This window comes from Hyalella azteca, unplaced genomic scaffold (genome assembly GCF_000764305.2).
Source record: "Hyalella azteca isolate HAZT.00-mixed unplaced genomic scaffold, Hazt_2.0.2 contig15126, whole genome shotgun sequence".
NCBI classification, from domain to species: domain Eukaryota; kingdom Metazoa; phylum Arthropoda; class Malacostraca; order Amphipoda; family Hyalellidae; genus Hyalella; species Hyalella azteca.
Window position 1 is genome coordinate 1 of NW_025944987.1, and position 6,126 is coordinate 6,126.

Sequence of the window (6,126 nt, forward strand, 5' to 3'; positions counted from 1 at the left end):
ACCCCTCCTGTCCCTTATTACCCCTCCTGTCCCATATTACCCCATTTGACGGTAGTGTTGAGAGAAATGCTATCACTGTAAAAAAATTACAAACAGTAAAGATCATCAAAAATTCGCAGAAGTTAGACCTGACAGTTGAATTTGAACTATCGCTCTCCCCCGTTTTCTTCACTATTGTTTAGTCAAATAGAAATTTTCCTCTTATGTTGTATGATGTAAATATATTACCTTAATAGCAACTATAGTTAACTCACACACTGTTAGAAAAATTACCGTTAACAATATTACCGGCGTTTCATTGGCCGGTCGGCACAAGAAAAGAAACACCGTTTCACCATTTTTATTCTAATTTAACACCAGAAATCCATAAAACATTTGATAAAACGGCGAAACAGTTTATTTTTACAGGGCGACCGGCCACTAGAACGCCAGTGGGACCGTTTTTTCACCGTTTTTTCTAACAGTGCATGATAACCATGAATGGCTTGATTAAAATGGCTACTGACATACAGCCTGAGCTGATACGCTGCTACATTCATGCAACTTACCTGCTTCAAGCATCAGTTGTTCAGTAACATTTAAATATTTCATAATATGAACTGTCCATTGAGTGCAGGTCTCAAGTCAAACTCTTCAATGCTTTCACCACTGCACCATGATTACCGGTACTCAAAATTCTCAAAAAGAATATTTGTAATTAAATTCTAACTAAAAGAACTTTCTATCAAGTAAAATGAAAAAAAAAAATTCACCAGAAATGTTTTCAATGACAGCTTGAAACATAATCTAAACTTCTTGTAATCAGTGTTGTAAGTCAATAAATCCCATAGCTTCCAGACTAAAACTATCTCTTCCATAAACTTATTTTTATTAACCTCATAATTTACCAACCTCGTAATTTTTAATAATAATAATTGACCTCATAATTTTTCATAATTTTATAAAAATTTATAAAATTGCTGTTTGCAGTTTTCAACAGAGGCTAAGAAGCCTATCAGTGAAATAATAGTTGCAAGTATAACTAGTAACTAGAAAAGGTTAAACTGTAAAAAATATAACTCAGTACTCGCTGCAGTGAGTGACAGAGAGCGCATTTTCTTGTAGACGAAATCTTGAGGTCACGGACGGACAGACGGACAGACAGACAGGCAGACGGACAGACAGACAGACATGGCTAGAACAATAGTGCATTTTTTCCATAAATGAAAAAATGCGTTAAAAAGAAAAGGTCAAGAAAAAAAGTAGAATCAGTAAGATAAGACAAAGCCGTAGTTACACTAAAATGCATTGATAAAATGTTATAGGAGGTCCAACGTAAAGTGCTAAATACAATAATTCAAGTGAAAAGGCAAGTTTTGATCCAGTAAGTAATGTGGCAGTAAGGTCAGCAATGAAGCCTATGACAATTTAGGTAGGTAGAAGATGAACTTTAATGTTTAATAATCCAATGGAAATAAAGAACTTTAGAGGTAGGTAGAATCAAATATGCGTATAAAAATTACTTTTTAATGACAACACTTCTAAAGAATCCAGAGTCTTTGATGTTACACATGTACAATGAATTTATACTTTTATTTTCATATATAAAAAAAATTACATAGTTTTCCAAATTTTTCTAACAATTAAAAATTTTGTAAATTTTCAAAATTATTTATTCTGTCAACTGTTTCATAAATAGTCTCTGACTTTATGCAAGTGTACAAAATTTCATATTGATTGGACAGGTAGAAGTGTGTTAAATATTGATTATAAGATTTGTAGCAGACAGAACAAACAAACAACAGGAAGTGAAGTTAAAAATAAAAATGTATTTAAATGAATTATCTATTTAAATATGTCCCGCTACAGCCTCCTTGCATCGCACGCGTAGGAAGAAGTGTTGTAAAAAATGATACAACATACATTAATATGATTTTAGTACCCTTAAAATCCATGCATTTAGAACTGTAACTGAAAATAACAGCAAGTTAGAGCAGACATTCAGCCATCACATCAGAACAAATGCACCTTTTGAAACATCTAGCCAACCTCTCACTGCCTCTAAATTTTCCCAGAAATCCACTACTAATATGAACCTAATCTAAAGTCTTCTCTACACTAATAATCACAAACTTCTTATATTGTAACAAATACAAATTTTTAAAACCTGATCCCCTACACTAATACAGAAAAACTTCTTATATTGTAAGAAATTTTTAAAACCTTATCATTGACGCTAAAAAATTCTGACAGAATTGAAAAAGGCATTACTTTCAAACCCAAGCTATATCAATTAGTAATGGCATCAGAAAAGGTAATTGGGTAAATTGAAGTCTTATTCATAATTTAGTTTAGAATTAATACTTCGAGGTCATACCTTGGTCATTCGACCAAAATATGACACAAATGTTCTAGCAGGACAGATAGGCAAGTTGAGAATTGCTGCAGTTGCTCACAACATCAAAAAAACATCACACTGTTAGAATAAATATAACTCAGTACTCACTGCAGCGAGTGACAGAGAGCGCATTTTCTCGTCGACAAAAACTTCAGGTCACGGACGGACGGACAGACGGACGGACAGACAAACAGACGGACATGGCGAGCACAATAGTGCATTTTTCCATATATGATAAAATGCGCTGAAAAGGCAAAAAAGGTCCCACTGGCGTTCTAGTGGCCGGTCGCCCCGTGAAAATAAACTGTTTCGCCGTTTTTATCAGATGTTTTACGGATTTCTAGCGTTAAATTAGAATAAAAACGGCGACACGGTGTTTCTTTTCACGTGCTGACCGGCCACTGAAACGCCAGTAATACCGTTAATGGTAATTTTTCTAACAGTGCACATGTTCATTGACATGTTCTTTCTAGACTCACAAATTGCTTTTACTCCTGCTGGGGAGAACAATGATGGCAGAGGCAGACTCCCTGCCATGCTTCACCTTCAGGATGATGCAGTCTTGGGCAATACAAAACCTTCTTCACTATCTCATCTTTAGTAATCTGAAATTCAAATTCAAATGATAATCAAAAGATGAAGATTCTAAGGAAAAACATTAGTTAAAACATTATTGTTATGCTCTAAAAAAGAACAAATTTAAATTACTTACAGTCATTGTGACTGTAGATAAAAAAATAAGTTGCATTAGTGATTAGAATGTTCATGAAAAAAATGTGTATGAAGTGTATGAAAAGAAAATCCAATCATGAACTACCTGTTGAATAATAGTTATCTATAGGCAAGTCAGATGTAGACATTGGGACAAAATATTATATAATTTAATACAATATAATAATTATATAGGTAATATATATAATTATATAATATTTAATACAAGTCATCAACACAAATAAAGTTCCACCTCAATTATTTCTAGATTAAATTCATTAGGCCCACCAAAAAAATTTGACAAAATACATGAAGAGGAGAAAATCACATTTTGAAGATTTTTCTGAAAATTCTTACCATTTTTGATGAGCTTAAAACTTTCAAACAAATTATTGTCAACTACAGCTACAATAGGCGTTTCTAGAATGCTTATGTGTTACAACGCATTGTTAGCCGTGACAGTTCAAAACTGGCACTCCGAGATAAACTAATATAAATGCAAAAAATTACACAATTGATTACTGGAACTTTACAAGCAAAATCAAGGAATCTGAAAAATTAGGAATAAAAGATAAATCATAATTGCACAATTTTTTGCCATTAATAATTCAATAGAAGGAGACAAACTGATTACTGGTTAATATAGAGTTAGGCCAATACAGACCAGCAGGGGCTAAACATTTAGGAGTTAACTTACTAAAAAAGGTAAATTTGCAACATATATGGTCAAGGGTGCCATTAGAGACATGAAGTTAGTGTGTAACCCTGCTTCTACCTGTGGGTTTTTATTTTTCAGTATTTCTTATTCATTTTATACGTTTTTATTCCTTTAATTCTTTTTTATTCATTTAATACTTTCTTATTTGTTTAAAACTTTCTTATTAGTTTAATAAACTGTATGTTGAATGTCAACCACTGCTTAATTTCTTTTGTTCTTTTAATTATTTATGTACATCTTGATCATAATTTGATCTTGGCATGCTACAACTTTTTGGCAAGCTCTTTGTCAATGCAACAAAATATTAAAAGTTTAGCTCTCTAGGTCTGCTTTTCAGAGTTTTAGAGCCCTCCCAAAAATTAAGACAAAGCTAAATTTATATACTAGAAGTTAGCGGTAAATTCAGCTAAATTTTTCAGTAATTCATCGGTCTAGCATTATAAAAGCTAACTTTTTAGTTAGCAGTTTAATGGTTATTACAGCTAACTTTTTGGTTAGCTGTGCCCACCATTACTATTCTGCATTTTATTCATGGAAATGCAGTAAATTCTATCAAAATTTTACCCTAAAAATTCTACAATTTTTATTAAGTAACAAGTGGAACTTTCAAACTTGTTACTGAAATCTTGAAACTCCAAAGTGACAAATTTTCAACACATTTAAAATCAAACAGCTCAATCATACACTTTTGTTAACAATCAAATCAGGGGTAATTCATCTAGCAAGAATTTCATGGTTCAAAAAAATAATGTGGGAAGCTTGCTTTAGTGGCAGCTTGAACAGTATATTAATTCCATGCCTGCAAAGTGACTGCATGAAGAAAGCTGATTTAAACATCTGCTATGAAAGTGCATATTTCTGCAGCAGAGGCTGCATTTGAGTGGGTTGGGTCTGGGCGTAGTATCCTATCTGTCTACACTATCTGTCTAGAGGGAAGCTTTGTAAGCTGGTTGGTTCACAACTTGACTGAAACTTGAGCTGGAGCCCTGAGATCTGTGGACATTTACAGTATTCATTTGGCAAGGAGTAGGAGACATATAATAAGAGCTGAGATCAGATCTTATTACAATTTACATTTAGTGCATTTGGATAGGAAGCAATATTCACAGCCTCATTTGAATTTTGCCAACAAGCAGTTGCCTGTTGAGGGGCACGAGTCTACTTCCTTGAGAGCTTGCGCATATGACCGTCCAGTGACACTCTCACACAGTTTCTCTACAGTAATAGCTTTGACGATGCATGGGCTGTGATGGGCATGCTAATAAAAAGTAATAAATTTGCTTGACAAGGTCCCTCAAATTAGAACAGTAGTTTTCTATTGAGGTACACACATGGTCAAATTCCGGGTTTTGTATGGTAACATCTACACTCTCTTGTTATTTCTCCTGTCACTGGGGCTACCAGGGCAGGGTGCAGAGTTTGCAAGCTGCGTAGCCAACACCTAGTGTCAAACCAGGGGCCATACTTTCAAAACATGCCAAGTGAACGTAAGTATTTATGACCTATTTTCTTGTCTATGATTGGTGGATTTTGCTCGATAGGCCGTTAATTATTGGCTGATGAACTTACAATCTCTTAACTTTTTTTGAAAGTATAGGCCCAGAGATTTTTTAGAATCAATTCTTTCTTAATTTTCTCCTACTCTAAATTCAATTCTATATCTCAAGTATGATATTGCTGGTATCTATGATAGTATAATGATACTGTACAGATCTACTTATAGGACCGAGAAACAAACTTGAGGAGGAGTCTAAAAAAGTCTCTGCTTTGACACTGTCACCAAGATATGGATGTTAAGCCCAAAATGTCATTTGCACTATTCAAGATTTATCACCACATTCACATATTTCACAGTGCGGCAATTTGCCAGAAGGCAAATTTAGAATGTAATTCAGAATGTGTTGCCAACTAATTTTTAATAATGAAGCTGCAACAGCTAAAAGTTCAGTATATCCCCCACTCCCTAGGAGGCCAGGCATGGAATATATCTACTTGGCGAGCCGCAACTGAATTTTTCAAGCCGTGGTTTTATGGATTTGCCAGCCGTGATTCCATTTCTTTGAGCCGTGAATTTCATATCTTGGCCATGAAAAGCCATTTACGTGGCACAAATTTATTTACAAAGTCCATGTACGTTTTACCCAAATCTCTAATTTTATCCTAAAACAGTCAAATGGCAACGATAAAATTTGTCTTTACTGAAAGTTGAGCACGTGTTAATGCAGTCTGGCCGCTTTGACATGACCACAACTATGCGCAANATATTGCGTATATCAGGCGTGAAAATATAAGATTAGATGACTTAAGCCTATGTCAACTC